This window comes from Siphateles boraxobius, unplaced genomic scaffold (assembly GCF_051911475.1).
Source record: "Siphateles boraxobius isolate OS27281-9 unplaced genomic scaffold, OSU_SipBor_1 53, whole genome shotgun sequence".
In the NCBI taxonomy this organism is placed as follows: Eukaryota; Metazoa; Chordata; class Actinopteri; order Cypriniformes; family Leuciscidae; genus Siphateles; species Siphateles boraxobius.
In genome coordinates this window covers 1,134,372-1,159,495 of record NW_027509175.1, presented here as the reverse complement: position 1 = coordinate 1,159,495, position 25,124 = coordinate 1,134,372, and the positions used below count along the sequence as shown (strand labels likewise).

At 42.8% G+C, this 25,124-nt stretch overlaps 1 protein-coding gene across 2 annotated transcripts in view; it reads right to left on the bottom strand.

Moving 5' to 3' along the window:
* sorbs2a (sorbin and SH3 domain containing 2a) overlaps window positions 1-24,665 on the bottom strand; it is a 107,950-nt gene extending 83,285 nt beyond the window's left edge. The window contains exon 1 of one of the 2 annotated variants that reach the window (XM_077204976.1): window positions 24,309-24,665. The gene's annotated coding sequence lies outside the window, so the exon portion shown is untranslated. The remainder of the gene's footprint in view (window positions 1-24,308) is intronic. The other variant, XM_077204981.1, reaches the window with a different exon arrangement.
* Between the last annotated feature and the right edge of the window lie 459 nt (window positions 24,666-25,124).

Sequence of the window (25,124 nt, the reverse complement as noted above, 5' to 3'; positions counted from 1 at the left end):
GTGTATATAAATGAACTAAACTAATAACTTTTTTTTTTAAACAAAAATGAAACATTACTGAACTTACTTAAACTGGACTGTGATGCTATTTTCTTCTGGAAACAAACTTGTTTGCATTATTTTCCTGTTATCCAGTGTGTGTGTGTTTTGTGACAGACAACCATGTGGCTCCATTAAATCTCTACCCCATAATGAGATCCAAAGCTACATCACTGGGCTGGCAGGCTCATCCCCAGAGACACCAGGACAGGAAGAGGAGATGGAGAATGAAAGACTCACGACTGGCAGATGAACGTGCTCTCCGAAATGTGAATCATTGGAGCACAGCTGTCATAGACATGGGGACAACATCACAGAGAAAACAGCAAAAGCTCCATGTAGTACGTCCTGTAGTCGCTCAAACAAGAGCTTCCTAAGGATGGCTTCAGGGATGAATCGGACAGATAAGGCGGTCAATGGGACGGAGCCATTGGAGCCCGGGAGCGGCGCGTGTGCTTGGGGCGGACCGCAAGCATCCTGGGCCATCGCATCCCATCTGCCTGGTGTAGTGCGGGCCCCACCATCGTCGACCCCAATGCGCATGTAGACTGCCCATATTTGACGGACCCGGGGACTCCGTCGGCTCGTCTCCACCTGGACCTCACCATCACCAGCTGTATCTCTGCGGCGCTCACCAAACGCGTCACTAGTAATTACGTCATCAGAACACGACAAACACAAGGACCAATAAAAGGCTGCGTCAGAACTAGTAACACTGGAGATGTGGAAAATGCGGAGTGGATTTGCGCCTTCTCCGCACTTTTCCCAAATGTAAGATCATCTCAGATATTAAAATAGACCTTTTCAATACCCAGTCATTGACAAACAAAACTAGTTTAATATCTGAACATATTCTTGAAAAACAAATAGACACGATGTGCCTGACTGAAACCTGGCATAAACCAGAGTCATATCTTGCACTAAACAAAGCCTGTCCCCCAGGACACACATACCTGGAGAAGGCTAGAAAACACTGGCCGTGGTGGAGGTCTTGCTGTCATTCATCGCAAAGACCTAATTGCCACACCCCTCCCACTGCCAGAGCTGACTACATTTGAGTGTCTTCTATTCAAATGTAGATCTCATAAAGAAATAATAACAATACTCTTCATCTTTCGCCCCCCAAAACCACACCCTGGGTTTATCACTGAGCTACAAGATCTACTCACATCACTCTGTGCAATAACCCATATACACTCATTATGGGAGATTTCAACCTTTATGTTGACTCCCCCCCTGCTGCAGAGTTCCTTGAACTTTTGGACTGCTTACATCTCACACAACATGCACACAGACACACAGAAAAGGTCACACTCTTGACCTTGTTATAACAGACACTGCCCCCATCACCAACATGAAAGTGTCTGACCATAAGGTTATCTCCCTGGAATTGCCCCTAGCAAGTCCCTATCATAAAACAAAACGTCAAATCCGGTTCAGAAATTGAAAAGAAATAGATACTCCCCACTTCAATCAAGATATACAGCAAGTTTCACTAGTGTTACGGCCTCAGCCTTATGGGTGTTGCCTGTGTATTTTTGTGTGTATGTTTGTCTCGTCTTCTAATTGGTGTTTCTTTCTGAGTGTAGGCTCCTCCCCTGCGCACCTGTGGTTCGTTGCTCTGATGGCTCGTGCTGAGCATATAAGTGGAGTGTGCAGGAGGGTGAGACACGCAGCGGTGAACTCCGTGCGCGTCATGATGTCCAGCCGGCTGATCAACTCAAGCTGTGTTCTTTGTATTGTGCCACTACTTTGTTTTATTTGTTAGTGTTTGGTATGTCTATGTTGACGTTAGTGTAGAGAAAATGTGTTACATGCGGAGAGAGAGAACTTGAGAGACGTGAGTTTGTGCAGTCATTTGTTAGTCTGAAAATAAATGCTTTAAACTGCTCTTTGCCTTGCGTTTCCTTTTATGTTGCTGAACCCTCATGAAACGAGCATTTTTAACAACAGGGTTCGTAACACTAGCCACACAGTCCGCATCAGTTAATGGCTCTGTTGAGCACTATAATTCCAGCCTTTACAATATCCTTGAGTTACATGCACCAATCAAAACAAAAACAGTTACTTTTTCCAGGTCAGCCCCTTGGTACAACAGATCTCCGGAGGATGAAAACGGCTGGCCGTGCCCTGGAGCAGAAATTCATCTCCAGTGGCTTACATGTTTACAAACAGGCCTACCGTGAACACCAAAAATCATACTGCAAAGCACTCACCATAGCCAGGACTCAATATTTCTCACAAATCTCAAACTGCACTGTAAATTCAAGACAGTTGTTCGCATCAATAGATTCTCTTCTCAAACCTCCCACACATGCACATGCTGACACCAGTACAGACCAGTGCAATAGGTTCATGGACTTTTTCACCAACAACGTGGCTTCAATCCGGTCAAATCTCTCTGCTACAGTTTCACTTTCCTCCAAAATCAGTTTCACAAATCCATTCAACACATTTTCTTTCTTCTCATGCATTTCTCAGACAGAGGTGGAGAGGATCATAATGTGCATGAGAACCTCCACATGTTCACTGGACCCTCTCCCCACACCATTATTAAAATCCAACATTACAGCCATCAGTCCCCTGATCACAGCAATCCTCAAATAGTCACTCAAATCCGGTCAGGTTCCTCCAGCTCTCAAAACTGCAGTTATCCGCCCACATTTGAAAAAGCCGTCACTTGACCTCGAAATCCTGGCTCACTACAGACCCGTTTCAAACCCGCCGTTTCTGTCTAAAGTCCTGGAAAAAGTTATTGCAGCCCAACTTCACAATCACCTTCACATCCATAACATATACGCAAAATTTCAGTCTGGTTTTCGAACAGCACACAGCACGGAGACAGCTCTGGTACGTATCATGAATGACCTACTTTTGACTCCAGAGCAGTGCTCACCATCTCTCCTCCTCCTACTGGACCTGTCGGCCGCCTTTGACACCATGGATCATAACATATTGCTCCATCGTCTCCAGTCTGCTGTAGGACTCTCGGGGACCACACTAAGCTGGTTCCAGTCATACCTCTCAGGCAGGTCAGAGTATGTGGCCTTAGGACGGTATCAATCATCACCCCACACAGTCAGCTGTGGAATGCCACAAGAGTCCGTCCTCGGTCCGACTCTTTTTACCATCTATTTACTACCCCTCAGTCATATCATCCATAAACACAAAGTTTCTTTTCATTGTTACGCAGACGATACACAATTATACATCAAAATGGACTCCTCACTCCCCTCAGCTCTGCCATCTGTACTTCAGGCTTGCCTTGAGGAGATAGGGGCATGGATGTCTGACAACTTTCTTCAATTAAATAGCAGTAAAACCGAAGCCATTCTGATTGGTACCCCACACCAAACCCAGTCCTCCTCCCTCAGCAGTATACCCATTTTTGGCCATCAGATCGCCCTGTCTACCTCGATTACAAACCTCAGAGTCAGATTTGACTCAAATCTAACATTAGACACCCACATACGCTACCTCTGTAAGGTCTCCTTCCTTCGCCTCAAAAACATCGCCAAACTCCGCCCCTCCCTCTCCCAACCGGATGCTGAGAGGTTAATCCATGCCTTTTTCTCTCCTCCAGGTTGGACTACTGTAATGCCCTCCTCATCGGGATCCCTGGCAGAAGCCTGAAAAAGCTTCAGCATATTCAGAACTGCGCTGCCCGGGTCCTGACGAGGAGGCGCAAATACGATCATATCACACCTGTCCTGAAACTCCTCCACTGGCTGCTTATTCAACACAGAATGAAAATCCAAAATCTGTCTCCTCACCTATAAGTGCATACATGGAACTGCCCCTGCCTACCTCAGTGAACTCCTCACCCCACACACCGCCACAGGAAACCTCCGCTCCTCTACCTCTACCTACTGCCTGCACCAACCAAGGACTAAACTCTCCACTATGGGAGACAGGGCCTTCCAGGCAGTCGCCCCACGGCTCTGGAATGCCCTCCCAGAGACCCTAAGGGCCCCACAAACTGTGGAGGTTTTCAAGACGGGCCTAAAGACGTTTTTATTTCAAAAGGCCTTTTAACATTCTTTTTTTTATTTACCTTTGTGGTGTTTTATTGCTATTTATTGATTCTGTGATATTTTTTGTTCTGATATACTGTATATATATATATATATATATATATATATATATATGGAACTGCTTTTTTTAACCCCCTGTTACTGTAGCACTTTGAGATTTCGTTGAAATGTAAAGTGCATTATAAATAAAATGTATTAGGGCCCAAGCCTTGAAAAGGCGAAGGCCCTATTGTTTTCCTAATGATTATTTAGGGCCCAAGCCTTGAAAAGCCTAAGGCCCTTTTGTTTTCCGAAGGATTATTAGGGCCCAAGCCTTGAAAAGGCGAAGGCCCTATTGTTTTCCTAAGGATTATTATTATTATTATTCTTTTTATTATTATTATTATTATTATTTAATTGCCAGGGGATTTTTGATATCTAGAACGGTTTGGCCGTGGCGAGGAAACAAATTTATGGCGAATAATGGAAGCAGGAAGTGTGTTATAACTTCAGCATATATAAACTGATCTTGATGAAACTTCAGCAGTGTGTTCGTTGTTAGAGGCCGATCACATGGATGTAAGTATTGTGAGTCAAAGTTGTAGCGCCACCAACTGGCAGCAGGAAGTGTGTCGCTTTCAAAATCCTTTGAAATCACCCTCTTATTTTTACCCGATTTGTTTCAAACTTCATCAGTATAATGTAAACACACGCCAGATGTAGACCTGTGAAAGGATTATTGATATCTTAAATATTGTTGCCATGGCAACGCATCAAACTTTAATATTCTTTTTGGATGCTTTTGAGACTCTTAACATTCTTCAAATTGCATGAAACTCGACAGACACATCTCATTTATTACCTAGTAGACATGTGCAAAGTTTCAGAAATGGGCGTGGTACAGGGGCTCAGTAGCGCCCCCCTTTGACAAAAGTGTGGGGGTTAGTTTTATCTACAGTAACAAAACTCGGTATGTATATTGTACTCTTCAAGCCGGACAACTTTCTGATTTAAAGTCATTAGCTTCGACCAACAGGAAGTCAGATATTTTGCTTTGAATGTGGATTTTTCAAGCATTTTCTCTCCCTCTCTGTCTCTCTCTGTCTCTGCGTCTCTGTGTGTGTGTGCGTGAGATTTGCTTTTATTCTTGTTTTTCAAGGTTTCGGGGGCTTTTGGGGCCCTTAACGTGCTCGAAAACTCTTGAAACTTTGCACACAGGTCAGAACCCGCGGCCATCAGGGACGGGCTGAAGTTGGTACCCGGGGTTGGCAGGGGACTCAACAGCGCAAACCTTGGGATTTCAAACCTTGGGCTTTGAAAACTTAGTCCATATATCAAACACGCTTGCATGAATTAATATGAAACTTGGTACACATATAAATCTCATCGAGCCGAACAACTTTCGTGCTCTAAGTTTTACGCCAGCCCAACAGGAAGTCGGCTATTATGGGTTGTTTGGAAAACGAATGCTTTGGAATTTGAAACACTTCTCCTAGAGATTGCATCCGATTGTCAGCAACCTCGGTGTGCATAAAGTCAAGACATTGAGGATGCTAAATTGCAGACGGATTTTTGATATCTCCAACGGTTTGGCCGTGGCAAGGAAACAAATTTATGGCGAGAAAAGAGAAACACGAAGTCTTATAACTTCTGCATACATTAACTAATCTTGATGAAACTTCAGCAGTGTGTTCGTGGTAAGAGGCCGATCCCTTGGATGCAACTATTGTGAGTTAATGTTATAGCTCCACCAACTGGCAGCAGGAAGTGTATCACTTTCTAAATTGTTTTGACAAAAGTGTGTGTGGGGGGTGGGGGGTAGGTTTACCCACAGTAACAAAACGCCCTACATATATTGTTCTCATCAAGCTGGACAACTTTCTAATTTACAGTCATTAGCTCCGACCAACAGGAAGTCAGATATTTTGGTTTGAATGTGGTCATTTTCTGTCTCTCTGTGTGTCTATGTCTCTGTGTCTCTGTGTGTGTCTCTGTGTGTGTGTGTGTGAAGGGGGAGGGGGTTTAGATAAACCCTTTGTATATATATATATATATATATATATATATATATATATATATATAGCTGCGAGCAGCGATGAAGGGCCCAAGCCGTTGCCACCGCCACCTCGGTGCCTTTAGGTAACTAAAGACACCGGGGTTGCGGTGCCACCGGCTTGGGGCCGTAATCTCAGCTCGCAGCTATATTTATATATATACATTTATTATTATTACCTCTGTAAAGCTGCTTTGAAACAATCTGTATTGTAAAAAGCGCTATACTGTATAAGTAAATGTGATTTGACTATAGCTATCTATATGAGGGTATATAGACTTCTATTGTTTTAATATAAAGTAATTTAAAATTCATAAAGGCTAACCCAAACCTAGATTGTCCATCATTCTAGCTGAATTGAGAATGACATGACTGAATTTGAATTCAGGTATAGCAAACAGGTAGAAATAATAAGGTTGAAATGTAAAGAAGTAGAAATTCAAAGATGTTTAACTAATTTTAAACTGGAAAAAGCATTTAATGTTGTTTTGACAGGCATATTTGAAAGGTTTTTTAGATAGGCAGATAGATAGATAAATAGATCGATAGACAGATAGAGCTAAATTCTTCGAATCTGAATTTTGCCAACCATTACTCAAACTCACACCCTATAGATTATAGGCTAAAAACATTTAGCATTTTTATAGTAAGCACAGCACGTTTTTATTCCAAAGAAGTCTCATAAACTTCCCTGAATGTCCCCAAAATGTTACAACTAAGTATGTATAAAGACGTTCAAATGTTTGATGTGTATTTTTTGTTTTTGTGTTTTTGCCGTCATACACTTTTTTTTGTCAATTTTATGGTAACCCAAAGTATGTATTGCTCTTATCTTGTGTCTGTGATGAATGTAAAAATAAATGTCTGGAATAAATGGTCCGCTGTGCCAGGGTGTGGTTCACACACACTTACCATGCTTCACTCAAAAGGAATCAAAGCCACCTCTGCAGAATAATAGAGCATAATAATAGAGCTGGCTCTCAGCGGCACTTAGCAATCACCATCTCTCCTCCACTTATGACGGCTAGCACCTACACACTCAGACAAAGCGAGACGGGCACACACTCAGTCTGGTCATTTGCACACTGTTTAGAGCTGCAGGTTATTTCAGTGAACTGCACTAAGATTAATTCACTATAGAAAGAAGCATTTGTTCCTGTTTGACGCTCTCACATTAGCAGTACAGATGCTGTGGATTGGCACTGGCACACTGGCATAAGGAAATGAAGCCTACAATTGGACTGCTTTGCCACAATATGAAAATACACCCACACACATACAAGCAAAGAAAACACAGTATTTCTGTTGTAGTAAAGCATTGTGTGAGTGTCTGTCAGATTTGCATGTCTGTTAGAACATCTTATCATTCTTGAATCACAGATGGAGACGAAAGGCTTACTGATTTTGCCAAGTAGGATGTGTGCCCACATCAACCTTCTTCTTAGTCCTGGAATAACATTCCTGCCAACCAGATTTTAAATTTTGGTTAGGACTAGTTTTGTTTTATTGTATTAATCTGCCTGGAAACAAGTGCTTTTGAGGATGAAACCTCTAATCATTGGTTTTGCCAGGTTAATGGAAAAAAATCTTTATAAAGATATTCAGTTTTTTTTTTAGATACATTTTAGGAGGGTAATTAAATACGCCCAAGATGAACTGTTTATATTTTGGTTTGTTTTCTGAGTTATATCTATGCATTAGTCTGCACTTATTAATTTTGGATGGGAAGAAATACAAATCACAAAAATCTATAAACATTTCCACTAGATTGTTGGTGTTTTCTGTACAACTAAGTGGAAGCCTACACTCTTAAGAAAAATGGTTCTAAACAGTACCAAATTAAGGTGCTTCGGCTTGTAACAATAGTAGAACCCTTTTTTGGAGCTAAATATAACCGTTTTATAAGGTTCCATAAAGAACCATGCCTTGAAAGTCCTATATAAAACCTTAATGGTGTTATAAATAACCTTTTTTAACAATTCATTTTTATATTATTAATATTACTATTATTACTATTAAAAACAGCATGTTGTGTCAATTAGGTACTTTTATTTTTTATTAACAGGCATATTGTAGCAAAAATGACAGTGCTCAGAGGTTAGCGGAATACATGAATCAATAGCAATTGACATTGAACACGATATCGATGTAATGAAGACCAAGTTCCAGTGAAATATCTTCACAATCCCCTATGATGTCTTTACGTCCTTCATTATGTGTGAATTCTGAGTGGCAGTTTCTCTCTGCAGGTGATGAGGTAGCCTACTCCTGATAAGTGACACCATCTGAAATACATTTTCAGAGTTACATTGTGTCTCTTCCATTTGATTATGTAAAAACAATTATGTTCATGAAGGCCAAAAATATATATATATAAAATGGACAGAATGAGCTCTTTACCATGTTAAAAGGAAAAACATATATAAAGTCATGGTATAGCTTTAATGTTTTTGTGACTGGGTATGTTTAGGAATAAAGTAATAATAAAAAAAAATCTAACAATATGTTACTGTCACAGTCATATGTAGTGTGTGTGTGTTCATCCTGCCTGTCTGTAGGCCTACCCGTTGGAATTCTAATTAATAGTAAAAGTTTGTATTGGAGCTTTTTGCCTTCTTTGTCTTTTTCTGCCTGCACCACACCGTGACAGAAGAACAGACCACACAAAAAAAAGAACATAGGATGGGTATCCTTCTCACCCCTTTGAACCCAGCATAAGGAACCGTGGAACAAGGACACCTTAAAGACCGTCTTTTGGTGTGGGTTGGACGAGTTCCTCTACCAACAAGTTCCTGCGGCACCTACCACCTTCCCAAACCAGCCTGATCTTCACGTCATGCCTGACCAGCATGAGCTCCACGTCAACCCTGCCGAGCCTGGCCACGAAGGCTGATCCGCCATGGCCGCCCGAAGGGTCGTCTCCGCCCTGACCATCTGCTCAGCCTGCTCCGCCCTGGTCTCCTGAACTGCCGGTAACGTCCTGGAGTCTTCAATCCCTGTGGACCCTGCTGACCCTCCTGGGGAAGACTCCAGGACGCACCCCCCTCCCTGGTTTCAGCCTGTACAGCGCGAGGATACCTGGGGAGTACTGTCACAGTATTATGTAGTGTGTGTGTTCATCCTACCTGTCTGTACCCGTTGGAATTCTAATTAATAGTACAAGTTTGTTTTGGAGCTTTTTGCCTTCTTCATCTTAGTCTGCCTGCACCACACCGTGACAGTTACTTACTTTGTGGAGAAGAAAAGATGAGTATCCTTAACTAAACAGAGCTGCTCACACTTACATGTTCTGTTAAACTAAAAAGAGAAAAAGACATACTTGTTAGGATGTAGCATGGCCACATAAGGGGAAGTTTTTTCATAAGGTTAGTGCCATGTAAGTATGTTGTGTCACTTCATGTATTACCTTGTTGGCTTTCCTCTGTACACTGTATATGCCCCTACTAGTTGGTATTGGGAACCTCATTATACTGCAAGCGAGATTTGTGCGTGACTTCTCATCACGTGGGTTTCGCCCAGTAAACAAGAAATGACTATTATTGTTGCCATAAAAGGAAGGAGGAAGGTGGTCTTTGAGAGAAGCATTTTCTCATTCACAAACCTGAGGGAGTGTATGTGGATTATTCAGTGGTTTACTGTATTGGAAGCGCCGGGTCGCCGCTTCTCCTGGGAGTATTTGAGTGGGCTCGCTGTCAGGATTACTTTGTTGGACGACTTTCGACAGTTTTTCCACTTCATTGATCACGCTCCCGGACTTGATATTGTTACTGGTGAGGCTGATCCTAACTTTGTATAACACGCTGGAATAAGACAGTTCGAGGACACACACACACACACACACACACACACACACACACACACACACACACACACACACACACACACACACACACACACATATTCAGACCTGTCTGTTTTATCTATGGTGGTATATGGTTTTGTGACGTATGTCCTGTGAAGTTGTAAATACACTGTGGTTGTTTGCGAAATTAATCTCTTTGTGAGTTTTGTGTTCTCTTTAGAATCGGGGATTTGTTTGTGGACTAGACAATAAGAACAGGCGTTCCAATTTTAAGTGAACACTCAGCTGTTTAAATATCAGCGGAGTGATACAAGGAAATGATTGTTACAATTTGTAAAGTTATAATTCATAGACATTTTAAGAAACAAACAATTTACCTGTTTAGAGTATGTTGACAGTCTGTGTAGTAACTGTAGTTGTATACTGCCCTACAAAGGCAAAATACCTTAACTCGCTAGAGTGTGGAATGGATGTGGAATTTTTTATCTACATAAAATAATATTGAGCTCAAACTTGACTTTTGTACTCTGCCTTTGTATTTACAAGCAAAAAGTGAGAAGTCATGCCAAGGCAAAAGGCAGTAACTTCCACATTATCAATATTTGGTTGCTGATCACCATTAACAAAATCATTATATCAACACCTGTATAAAATCTAGTGATCATGGAATTTATTTTGTATGATTTACAATTATAGCCATCTACTTATTGCTATCCTGTGCTTTGGTTGCATTCTGGTGGCCCTATTAATAGCCTACATTAGACATGACAAAATACCTCCATAGAGGTAAAAAGTATTTTCGAGTGGTACCAAGTGGCATAAGACTTGCTAAACATGCGTTTCAAAATGATCACGATAAAACTGATCCTCGCGCACATTCGACCCGGAGACTGGTTTACAGCGGTGGATCTGAAAGATGCATACTTTCACAGGCGCTTACCGAGATTCGTGTTCGAAGGTATCACGCTCCTCGTCCGTTCACGAAAAGTAGCCTACGCAGTGCTTTCCCCCTTGAGACTCAGTAGGGAGCGCGTTCTGGACAACCTAGATGACTAATGCATTTATAGCACAACCTTCTGTGTTCTGCTTCTTTTCAGTATGCGGTGGTTTCAGCTGTCTGGCATATTATTGTGCTTGTGCACTTCGCTTGTCCCGCTGCAATGCCATGTGTAACATTTTTCTGTCATCTCTGCATATATCCTTCGCGATCGTTATCGCACGTTTGTCGGTGCAGGTTCGACAAACCTGTTCGACATCTCCCATCATGCAGTTCATCTGGACCTACACACACACCTGTTAACTGATTGCTCTCACACCTGTATCCCATTTGCTTGTGTATTTAACCAGCTCTCAACCCTCATTCAGTGCAAAGTATTGTTTAGCCCTGGCTTACCTACTGAGCGTTTATCCTCGTGTTTTCTCTTACTGATTCAGATCACGGACTGTTTGCTGTTATCTTCGATCATTCTCTGGCTACCTAGACCTTGGATTGTTTCCTGGCTTTCGATTATTCTCAGGCCCCCCTGACCCTGGACTGTTTACTGTGCTTCGACTAATCTCAGTCTGGCCTGGACTTCAACGCCTGTGTATCTGAGTACTCTTTGCCTAGCCCTTCTACTATTCTACTACCTTCAAATAAAAGCTGCAATTGGATCTTATCGACTCTGAGCAATCCTTACACCTAATGAGGAGGCTTTGACAGTTACAAATTTGAAAAACAAAAAGGCAGGAATAAAGAACCCTTAAACTAACACAAAGAGCCATGTCAGCATATAAAGGGTTTTGAGGACGATACGGTACTAAATAGAACTGTTACTACGTGTAAAAAACCTTTAAAGAACCATCTTTTTTAGAGTGTTGATAAAAAGATAAGAGTTTAAAATAAGAAAGTAAGTAATAGATATGCAGTTGCAGTTATAAGGGAAAACAAGTCACAATTGGGAGACATAATGTCACATTGTGAGATATAAAATTGCAATTGTGAGATAAAGTCAAATTTAAGAAAAATGTAATTATTTAACAAGGTGAAATATTAGAAAAAAGGTAAGAAGGTCCACCCCAAATATACCTCTCACTGGGGCATAAGCAGATCGTATGAAAACGAATGAGATCTTATGAATTCATACGAATCAGCAAACAATTTGCCAAAACTTAAAATAGTTATGAATTGCCATGAGATTGTGTTGGATATAGTCACACTGGGAGATATAAAGTTGCATTCAGAGATTTAAAGTCACACTGCGAGATATAAAGTCAGATTTCAAGGTACAGTCAATTATGTGATATATACAGTAAAGTTACAATTACGAGAAATAAAGTTGCAATTACAAGAAATAAAATAGCAATTAGCTTTTCTTTTTTCTCTGAAATTAGCTAACATGACCAGTGCTAATATTATAATTTAAAAATAAAATCATTTTCATGCCATTCTATTATTGTGGTATAAATTATTCCCACGAATGGCCTGTAACAACATGTCAACCAGATGGCCTCTTCCTATCTTTGTCCATGGTGCTTCCAGAATTAGCTGCAATGTGGACCAGACTTTATGGCATTTAAGTCAAAAGTTCTGGCTATGTAATATGGCATTTACTACAGAAGAACTAAATATTTGTATAACAGGAGGGTTGATCCAGGAACAACCAACAAATTCATGGTCACCAAGAGGGTGATACAGTACAAGGTCAGAGACATTATTCATGTGCACTGACTTTTCCATTGTTTAGTAATTAATTTATGGCTCAATCAATTCTGGCAACCCACTGGAGTAACAAAAGAGGCATTATACTACAGAATTTATTAACAAATGTAAAAACGTAAAACCTCCCATTCTCTACAAATCTTCTTTCGGCATGATATATGATTTTCTTCACACAACGCTGATGAACGGGACTAGGGGTTTTCTGAGGTGCTGTACTGAATGGAATCTGGTTCCTTTTCTTTCCCTTCTTTGGTAGGAAGTCTATATATCTTCTGTAACATGACTAAAATAATTATCCTATCATATTCACATTGTCATCATAGCCAAAAAGGGACTAAGGACGGATATGTTTTTTCACAGATGCAGCAGCCAGGCAGGACAAAAATGCTATGAATGAATCGAAGAATGCATTCCCACACATTCCACAGCGAACACATTTCCTGGGAGGGTCAACTAGACTGTGAAACTTCCTTTAACTAATCAGAATAAAAGAGCATGTTTCATTGCATCTGTGGTGTGTGACCTTCTCAAAATGAGTGAGGAGAAAATAATACTAAAAGAAAAAGGAAAACATCAACTTTATTACATGCTTATTCTCTGTACTGTATTCTCTGTTTTGTCTGAAGATGTTAACGCTCATGTTCCATTTGGGGTCTGAGAGACTCCAAGGACTACTTGATAGTTAAAAACAACAACAACAAATAAACATTAATTAATTTGGTATATTGGGTAAAAGAAAAATCACGGCTTTTCATGACAATGTAAACTTGTATAACATTGTATAACATTAATAATTATATTAACAATAATTATAATAACATCCATTGTTAATAATTTGATGAGAACTGATTAAACATTTAAATGGAACTTATCTATTAAAAATAAAAATGTATAATTATTAAAGACAACAACATTTTATAATAAAAATAGTAATAATAATAATAATAATAATAAAAATAATAATAATAATGATAATAATAATAACTATTGTTATGTTGTTATTATTATTGTTATTATTGTTATTATTATTTAATTAGAAAATTACTACTAGTTTTTTTCAACTGCTTACACACAGAATCCTTACTTGTCACACAATTTCTGAAACCTGACACTCAAACACCAGAACCACACACCAAATCTGCATAACCATACACTAATTCTCTGCCTTCGACTCAGTTTTTTTAATTTCATAAAACACTTTTTGCAAACCACAACACAATTCTTCATGTAACACACAAAAATCTAACAACTATCTTGATTTCCTTTTTCAAACACAACCTATCAAAATGCCACACTATTTCATCAGCCTCACACTAACTCCTCACATGTGCAAACACTCATGGCTTTAGAATAGGCCTATAAATAGGCCAAAGGTCAAGTTATAGGTTTTTCGCACTGTGTATTCACAACAACAAATGCTTACAGCAAAAAATAAATAGTTTGGTTACAATCTTGCTTTCGTGTTTACCGTGAATTTTTCAACATGTCTCTGCCAATTACTTTCAATCGTGTACAGAAATATACGTAGGAGTTCACGAAAGAAGAGCTTTAAGTTTTGAATAACTATGTATATGATACATCCAAAAATATAATATTATGGCAAAGGTGTTTGCAATAAGACAAATGCATTTTGTGTGTGCAATTATTGGAGTTTGTTTTGAACGCTGTGTGGGAACGCTGTGCGCATCTGGCTGCCGCTCCACGCTTCGTCGTCTATTGTTTACGTTTGCTGTGCCCGCTTCTTGGACAGTTGGTGTTTCCCTTTCTGCATCCTTCTACAAACTGGACTTCATTTTTGATGCTGTTACCGTTGGGGACTCTTTGCTGTCAGCCTGCTACGAGCCCTCTCACCCTCTCTCCTCCATCTGTTGGACTGACTGTGAGGTGAGTTAACACTCTTCTTACCAGTAGTTCGATTAGCTTGCAGTCAGGTTGGATAGCTTTCCTCTCTGTAAGCTTTTACAGATGTTGTGATGGTTGTGGTCCTGGCTAACGTGACTTTGCTGATAGCTGACTTTCTCATGGCGATTACAAACACACCAAAGGCTTTAGCACTCGTGCTGTGTCTGGTCTCCCTTATTTTTTCTGGATTACCTTCCAACATGGATTTTGGATACCTGTCACGCGCACTCAGGGCGCTTAATCGGCACCCACACCTCGACGCTGAAACGTACGAGCACTGCCACTCGCTCGGGATCACCCGGCGCCCGCGCTATGTGCACCGTTCAGTCCGAAGGATCATTAACTATCAGCAATCAAAACCAACTGTGATCCCTCGCATCTGGTCAAATAACAGAACTCTGGTCAAACCGAAACGCCTACTAAGCGACTGTCGTCCACCGCGATCGCTTGTCTGCGTAAAAAAGTCAGATTTCAATGTCAATTTAAGCTGATAACTCAGATGTGCTGCAAAACCACTTTGCTCTGCTGAATTGTCGCTCTATCTCGGACAAAGGCCCCTATCTAAATGAACTTATAACTGACAAAAACCTGGATATGATATTCCTAACTGAGACCTGGCAAACACCGAATGACTTCATGCATCTTAATCTGCTAACACCATACGGATACCAGCACCTGTCTAAGCCACGTTTATTCACTAAGGGGGGTGGCCTTGCAGTCATCTATCGCAACTCCATAACACTTACTCAACTGGACTTTCACATTACTACGACTTTTGAATATATGGTTTTGAAAATTTCCTCGAACAGTCCCCTAACAATCATCCTGATTTATAGACCACCCAAACAGCAAAACTATTTCTATTTTTAACTAAGTGAACTACTAACGCTAGCCTGTGATTCATCATCCAAGGTCATCTTGCTTGGTGACTTCAACATTCACGTTGATACTCCCTGTTCAAATAGGACTCAATTAATGACTGTTCTGGACTGCTTTGAACTTTATCAACATGTTAACTTCCCAACTCATACTCATGGCCACACACTTGACTTAGTTTGTACATCTGGCTTGAATGACATCTCCATTAATGGTCTGGTTACTCCTATCTCTGATCACAAGCTTATCACCCTTGATCTTACATTAACTTGTGTAACTAAATGTCCTGACAATATTAACATCTCTTATCGTAAGATCAATGCTATTAATGCTAGTATGTTTGCTGCATCTATTACTTCTGCTATTTCTGATGTTTTTGATTTCACCTGTCCGTCCAAAATATTTGATTTGTACCATTCTGCCATTGCTGACGTTTTAGATGAGCATGCTCCAATTAGGACTAGGTCTGTTCCCTTGTCCCACTCTTCGCCGTGGTTTAATGCTGAGCTACGTGCTATGAAAGCAAGAGGCAGACAGCTGGAACGTCTCTTTCGGAAAACCAATCTGACTGTACACTATCAAGCATTTTCGGACCATATTAAGCTTTACAAAACCGCCTTAAATACAGCTCACTCTTCCTATATCGCTAAAATCATCAATAACGCAAACAACAGGCCAAAAACACTATTTAGCATTGTAAATAAGCTTGTTCAGGCACCGGAGCACAATGCCTGTCTACAAGAATCTGACGACTTGTGCTGTTCTTTTCTGCAACACTTTCAGGGAAAGCTGGAGGCTTTACGTGGGACTTTTAGTGATGAGCCGACCACTTCTAGTTGTGAGCAAGCTCAGATACAAACACTTAATAACTTTATGTTGACCAACCCCATCTTGATTAGTGAAATGATACAGAAATCCAATTCTTCTTCTTGCCGGCTGGATCCTGCACCTACAACCCTTCTGAAACACTTGTACCTCTGTCATTTCTGCACCTATCTCACATCTTATAAACATGTCTCTTCTCTCTGCCTCTGTTCCAGTTTCACTAAAGACGGCTGCAGTTACTCCTACTCTTAAAAAAACTAATCTAGACCCAACTACTACACTAACTATCGCCCAATCTCCAATCTACCGTATGTCTCAAAAATCATGGAAAAGGTAGTCGCCACTCAATTGCAGTCATATCTATCTCTCAACAATAGTTTCGATTTATTTCAGTCTGGTTTTCGCCAAAACCACAGTACTGAAACTGCATTAGCAAGGGTTATCAATGACCTTTTACTCTTTGGTGACTCGGGAAACCTTTCCTTACTTTTACTGCTCGACCTCAGCTCAGCTTTCGATACTGTCTGCCATAAAGTCCTACTCATGCGCCTCTCAGAGATTGGTATCTCAGGAGCCGCGTTATCCTGGTTTTCCTCTTATCTGACAGATACTACATCACTATGCACAATCACAAATCTCCAACTGTCACTCTCAAACAAGGTGTTCCACAGGGATCAGTTCTCAGCCCGTTACTATTTATTATTTACATTTTGCCTTTCGGACAAATTATTGGCCGCCACGGTTTTCAATACCACTGCTACGCCGACGATGTCCAAATATATACTGCTTGTCGACCGGATTCTATTCTCCAGACCACATTACTATCATCATGTATTAATGAATTAAAGACCTGGCTCAACTCCAATTTTCTCAGTCTGAATCTGACTAAAACAGAAATATTAATCACTGGCCCTCCATCTCTAACAAAAAATGTAAGTAATATTCCCAGACTTGACCTTGAAGCTACATCAATAATTCCATCTGCCACTGTCAAAAACTTGGGTATCATTCTTGACCCAGCACTTACATTCGACACTTACATTAGTCAACTTTGTTAAGCGTCCTTTTTTCATCTGCGCCGTATTGCCAAACTCCGTCCCTATGTCAGCCCAAAAGATGCTGAAGCACTAGTACACTCATTCATCACATCTCGCCTCGACTACTGTAATGTTCTTTTTTCTGGACTACCAGCCGCAAAATGAGAGTTTTTTCAAAACTCTGCCGCAAGACTACTAACTTACACTAAAAAAACTGCTCCAATTCTGTTTAAACTGCACTGGCTACCCGTGTCATCCCGTATCACTTACAAAATTCTTCTGCTTACCTTTAAGTCACTCAATGGTCTTGCTCCAGCCTATCTCTCTGACTTACTTTCTCCGTATATTCCCCCTCGAACTCTCTGATCTTCTGGCTGTGATCTCCTATGTGAGCGGAGATTTCGTCTATCGTCTATGGGTGGCAGGTCTTTCTCTGTTATAGCCCCTAAGCTATGGAACTCTCTTCCGTTGGCTCTCAGGACAACAACCACGTTGCATGAATTTAAGTATAAACTCAAAACACATTTGTTTAACCAGTATTTCAGTCATGAAAATGTTAATTTGACATAACACAGTCACAATAATAACTTGGGCTCCAATAATTTTGTATCTTTACTCCAACTGCCCACTAGGCTGTCTGCAATTAATGTTTGTTGTCTCTGTTTTTATGTTTGTATTGCAAATGTAATGTGACTTGCAACTGCAATCGCTCATTACTTGGACTGGGCAAATGTCCATTGTCCGTTTATGTGTAAACTGCTTGTTATTTACTATCATTGTGAAGCGTCCTTGAGCTTGGGAAAGGCTCTATATAAATTCAATTAAACGTATTATTAAAGTTTTGAAAAAAAAGAGGCAAAGTTTTGAAAATGTGTGTAAGCAGTTGAAAAAAACGTCTCAGGTTACGTATGTAACCCTGGTTCCCTGATAGGGAACGAGACGCTGCGTTTGAGACGCGGTGGAAACGCTCTGCGTGATTACGTCGTGAAGCACGTGTAAAATCAGTCCAATGGAAGCCCGCTACGACATAGGTGACGTCATAGACCAGGAAACTATAAAGCAACCCTGAAATCAGACCGCGATAGCTTCTGAAAAACCTGAAGCAAGTCGATCAGGGCATGCAGGAAGTATGGCAGGCAAACGCAGCGTCTCGTTCCCTATCAGGGAACCAGGGTTACATACGTAACCTGAGACGTTCCCTTTCAAGGGAACTAGAGCTGCGCTTGAGACGCGGTGGGAACCCTATACCCACTACACCATAATGACAAATGCCCGTTCTGTGTGAGGTCCTGCGCACACTAAGAAGCAAGCAACCTTGCCCCAGGAGTGGAGAGGTCAACGTCATAAAACCTGACAAATGTATGCGGAGAGGACCATCCTGCCGCATTACATACGTCAAGAAGGGAAACTCCCGAAATTAAGGCCATAGAGGCCGCCATACTCCGAGTAAAATGGGCCCGCACAGCCATAGGTGAAGGCTGTCCGGCCGCTTCATAAGCCAATGAAATAGCCTCGACTATCCATTTACTCATAACCTGCTTAGATGCAGGGCATCCTCTCTTGAGTGACCCAAAACAAACAAATAGTTGCTCAGATTTACGCCACAGGGCAGCTCTGTGAACGTAGGCATCTAAAGCCCGGACTGGACATAACAGGTTAAGCTGTTCCTGGTCAGGGGTATTAAAGGGTGGAGGATAAAAGGCCTGCAGCACTATTGGGCATCCAACATTCAGTGGGACCTTAGGAATATAACCCGGCCTGGGGTAGAGAAATGCCTTCACCATACCAGGTGCAAATTCCAGACATGAAGGAGCAACCGACAAAGCATGTAAATCACCAATTCTCTTGATAGATGAGATAGCAAGGAGAAATAAAGTCTTTAGAGTGAGGAACTTTTCAGAAACCTCCTCGATGGGCTCAAAGGGAGCTAAAGCCAGACCCTCGAGTACGATGGCCAAGTCCCAAGCCGGTGCTCTAGAGTGCAGTGCAGGTCTCAACCTCAATGTACCACGGAGAAAGCGAGTAATTAGAGGGTTTCTCCCAATAGAAGTACCCCCCAGAGGGGTGTGGTAGGCAGATATAGCCGCCACGTAAACCTTTAGGATGGAAGGAGATAACCTGGCCGAGAAACGGTCTTGCAGAAAATCAAGAACTGAACCAACAGGGCAGTTAACAGGATCTAATTGACGTTCAACACACCACGTGGTGAAAAGTTTCCATTTTAGCGCATACAGCTTTCTCGTGGAAGGAGCTCTGGATTGAAGAATGGTTTCTACAACATCGGTCGAAAGACCGGTCTCCCTGAGCCTGGCCCCCTCAGAGGCCAGGCCCACAGTTTCCACAACTCCGGCCGAGGGTGAAATATCGTGCCCCCAGCCTGAGACAGGAGGTCCACCCTGATTGGGATCTCCAAAGGGGGAGCCGTCCAGAAGAGACACCAAGTCCGAGAACCAAACTCGGGTCGGCCAATAAGGGGCTACTAGTAGCAGACGAGCCCCTTATCGGCGAACCCTCTCCAGAACCCCCGGAAGCAAATATATCGGGGGAAAGGCGTACAGGTGCAGCCTCGGCCACACCTGCACCATAGCATCCAGACCGAGAGGAGCTGGGTGCGTTAGAGAGAACCACATGGGACAATGGGTTGAATCTGATGATGCGAAAAGGTCTACCTGAGCACGACCGAACTTTTCCCACAGGAACTCCACCACTTCTGGGTGAAGTCTCCACTCCCCGGGCCTCAGGCCCTGTCTCGACAGAATATCTGCTCCCACATTCTGATGCCCCGGAATATATACCGCCTTGAGCGACAGTAACTTCCCCTGGGCCCATAGGAGGATCTGATGGGCCAATTTGCAAAGGTGACGTGACCTAAGACCCCCTGATGGTTGATATAGGAGAGCACCGAAGTGTTGTCTGTGCGGACCAACACGTGATGGCCTCTCAGGTCTGGCAGGAAATATTTGAGTGCTCGAAATACCGCCATCAACTCTAAACGATTTATGTGCCAGGAACATTGATGGTCCTGCCACAGACCTTGCGCCTAGCGGCCACTCATGACCGCCCCCCATCCCGTGAGGGAAGCATCCGTCGAAAGCGTGACGCGTCGACAAGGAGCCCCCAACACTGGGCCCTGGGCGAGGAACCAAAGTTTCTTCCACAAGGCCAAGGCACGAAGGCATAGCCGCGTGACCTTGATCTTGCGGAACGGATTTCCCCTCGGAGAAAACCCCTTGGTCCTGAGCCACCACTGCAGGGGTCTCATGTACAGAAGGCCAAAAGTAATAACGTTGGACGCAGCTGCCATGAGACCCAACAGTCTCTGAAACTGTTTCACAGTGAGTGACTGGCCTAGTTACACATTCTTTGCGGCTGTGAGAATCGCAGAAATACGAGCAGGAGACAGGCGTGCCTGCATTGTGGTCGAATCCCAAATTACATCTAGAAAAGTGGTCCTCTGAGCAGGGAGGAGCACACTCTTTTTGGTGTTTAGCCGCAACCCCAAACTCTTTATGTGGGACAGAACAGCATCTCGATGCTGAACCGCCACCTGCTCTGACTGAGCTAAAATCAACCAATCATCTATGTAATTTAATATGCGGATGCCCTGGAGTCTCAACGGAGCCAGAGCTGCATCCACGCATTTTGTAAAAGTGCGGGGAGATAAACCTAGGCCAAATGGAAGAACCCGATATTGGTATGCTTCGCCCCCGAAAGCGAACCTCAGGAACCTCCTGTGATGAGGATGGATAGATACATGGAAGTACGCGTCCTTCAAGTCTATTGTGACAAACCAGTCCTCGGACTGAACTTGGTATACAATCTGTTTGAGTGTAAGCATTCTGAACTTGAGTTTCTGAACCCTGCTGTTTAACTGGCGCAGGTCTAGAATAGGACGCAGCCCTCCATCCTTCTTTGGAACAATGAAGTAACGGCTGTAAAACCCTGACTCTCTGCTGGGAGGAGAAACCCTTTCTATAGCTCCCTTTCGAAGAAGTGTCAGTACTTCTTGCTCCATTACCAGAGCCTGCTGTGAGTCCACCACCGTGGGGAGGACTCCTTGAAATCTGGGCGGACGAGAACCGAACTGAATTCTGTAACCCTTTTCTATTATGTGCAGGACCCATAGAGAAATATTTGGCAGAAGTTTCCACGCTGCCAGAAATTCCGATAAGGGAACCAGTCTCTCGAGACTGGCCTCTGGATTTGATTGAACAATCGTTTCGGCGCCCTGAAGCGGCGAACCGGCAGGGAACAACCGAACTGACCGTTCTACAACCCTCCTCAGAGGATTGCACGGGGACGCTGACACCTCGGTGCCCTGAAGCGGCGAACCGGCAGGGAACAACCGAAGTGGCAGTTCTGCGGCTCTCCTCGGAGAGTCGCCCCCCGGAGGGTGCCAAGGAGGGACGGTTCCTCGGAACCATTCCTCCCTGGAGGGGACCACCCTCAGAAGCCTGATAGCCTTGGCGTCAGGACTTCTTCTTAGCCCAAGCTCTCCAAGAGATAACAGTCCTCAGATCTTGTCTACCCCTAACAGGTCTGGGCTGCGAGCGCCACTCAGGAACCGTAGATTGAGGAGGTGCCCGAGCGGCGACGCTCTGTTTTTGTTGAACTCTGTGAGCGGAGCTCGTAGACGGATGAGGCTGCTCAGACTTTATACTACGAGCAGCCTCGGGGACAATAGACCGGCGAGGAAGAAACCTCTGAAACGCAGCCGCTTGTTTCTTATTTTCTTGAAACCTATCGACGACACAATTTATAGCATCGCCGAACAGACTTGTAGGTGACAGCGGTGCGTCCAGAAGAACAGATCTATCTTTATCTTTTATTTCTGATAAATTTAACCATAAATGGCGTTCCGTGGCCACCAAGGCTGCCATAGAGCGGCCAACAGACTTGGCCGTCTCCTTGGTGGCTCGGAGAGATAAATCTGTCGTGCGACGCAATTCTCGAATTGCGTCAGCACTAACTTCCTCACTATCGTCTATGTCCTTCAGCAGGTCAGCCTGGTACGCTTGGAGAATCGACATAGTGTGCAAACATGCTGCGGCCTGACCTGCTGCCGAATACGCTTTACCCACCAACAAAGATGTATTTTTTAATGGTTTGGTGGGTAACGTCGGGGCTTTCAGAGAAGAAGAAGACTCAGGGGAGAGATAGCTCGCTAGTGTGTCTTCAGCACGAGGCATAGTCAAATAAGCATAATGATCAATCCCTTGAACTTTACTATAATTCTTAGTTTGTGGGTTATGCACTCTGAAAGACGCCGGTTTAATCCACGATCTCGAAACCTCGGCGTGGAGATCGGGAAAAAACGGGAGTTCCCGACGAGGAGGTCGTGATCTAGATGGTAAATAACGTTCATCTAAAAGACTCTTTCTAGATTCAACATCGAAATCATCGGCTGGCCACTCAATATTTAATTTAGTAACAGCACGAGATAAAACCTCCATAAGCTCCTCATCAGCAGGGGTATGAGCTGGCGAACACTCAATATCCCCCATACTACCGACATCCAGATCCTCAGAACTGGATAGCCGTAATATTGGTGCCTCAGCCTGGGAAGGAGAAGCCGCAGAGCGGGCTCCTTCCTGGGCAAAGACACCGAATCCAGTAGGTAAGGGCTGAGAAAGGGCGGGGCCCGTCTCAAACCCCGCTACTAGATCCATCTGCGAACCCCAAGATGAAATTCGACGCTGTGCCTCGGCAGCAGCGGGACCCGCACCTCGGGGAGCGCGAACCGAACCGTCCTCCTCAAAGAACGCTTGGCGAGAGCGGAGAGTTTTCATAGACAAACTCAAGCAATGCTCACAGTCAGCCCCCTCGAGGACTGACTGGGCATGCTCCACTCCCAAACAAGCAATACACATAGGATGTGTGTCCCCACCCGTGATATAACGAGGGCAGGGCACAACACAAGGTTTATAAATTTGCTTGCTCGCCATAGTGATATATATATATATATATATAAGGGGCTTGACAGACAACAATAAATAGACAAGGACAGATATCCAGAGAGCGCTTGCTGAAGGTGCAGAAGCTATCGCGGTCTGATTTCAGGGTTGCTTTATAGTTTCCTGGTCTATGACGTCACCTATGTCGTAGCGGGCTTCCATTGGACTGATTTTACACGTGCTTCACGACGTAATCACGCAGAGCGTTCCCACCGCGTCTCAAACGCAGCTCGAGTTCCCTTGAAAGGGAACTGTATTATTTTTACACATATATCATGTGGGCTCGGGTACCCTAACACAAATAAGGTAAAGTCAACCTTAACATAAAAGATGTAAAATGATATGCAAGGATGAAGCAGGGTCTTTCTGTAAAGGTCAAAGCATCTAAAGGAAAAGCCTTCAATGAAATCCGACTGGTGCTTCCTTTATAGTTTGATGTTAGTTTAGCTGTTTTGTGTTGTATTTGAGGCTGTGTTTCTGCTCTGTTCTATGCTGAACTATGCTGCTGATCTGGGTGTAGTATTGATGCCCTGCTGCCCCAGGGGGCACATTATGTATGTGTGTGTGTGTGGCTGAGTCAGCGATTGGCTTGCACTGCAGCCCCTGATGTGAAAAAAGCACCATGAGCTATTGTTTTCACACACATATACACACGTCATCACAAAGCACGGACTCTACCAATTATCCACATAAAGCTATGAGGGTTTTATGGTCCATACTGTAATGTCTTCCTGACCGTCCATTGAAATGACATTTTATCAGGTGATTGATGCTGTGCTGAGGCATTTTCAGTTATTAGATATTGACAGTAGATCTGCCTTGTCTACACGCTCTGTATCTATTTCAGCACCATTGCTTAACCAGTAGGACTTAAATTGTCCACCAGTAGTAACCTACAGCAATTTCTTTTTCAGCATGACATTCGCACAACACTCTACACACCCACAAACACATACAAAATTACCTCTATTACACGATTCTTCAGCAAATTAGAATGGAGGATTGTTACCGCAGTGTAATATTCACACACACTTCTCACCTTTTCATTTTAAGATAGACACAAGATCACAGTAATACACATTCACACAAACTCATTAAGCTCTTACCTTGTCCAGAGTTTCAGTACGATCCAAATCCAGAAAGCATTTATATTTTATGTGAGTGTATGTGAAGCTCTGATTGAGGGTTTACTTTGAACACGCTGTTATGCATTCACTAGCTCTCTCTCTCCGTCTTTCTGAAACATACTCTGATTCAGTAGCAACCCCTGTGGTTATATCTACATGAGTGGACTTTGACACGTGCACTTAGACAAGAAATGTCCTACTGTATCCAAGTATGTGTTTCTTCATAAGTAGATTCCAGCCGGTAAATGTGACAGTACTCTTTTCCCACAACAGTTCTCTCTGTCTCCCTTTCCATTGCTGACTCCAGTACACGGCTGATTTCTGCAAGGTTTGCTCTCGCTCTCTCAGTTTCCCTTCTCTCTCACTTAATTGTCCATCAATTTTCTCTAAGCCTCCCCTTTCTGCCTCTCTCCCTGTAGGAGTATTTTTCACCAATACACCTATATCCTTCCGTCTTTAAAAGGCCACAGTGCAGATCTCTATACCAATAAATGCCAACATATCAAATCTGAGAGACATACGACTGCTGACAGCATAAAGTCCTCATTTCAGCTCAACTTGATTGCATAACCTTTTGATTTTCTACTCGTTTTCACTTTTCTTCAAGGTGGAGTGAACCAATAGAGATTGAGGGATGCTGGCAGGGGTATTTACATTGGTACTTTACAATGCCTTGAAATGATAAACCAGTCAAAAGTTTGGAATAACTTTTTTATTGTTTTTGAAAGATCTGTGTTTTTCATTAAATAAATGGAGACTGTATAAAAAAATGGAGACTGTATAAAAATACTGTAT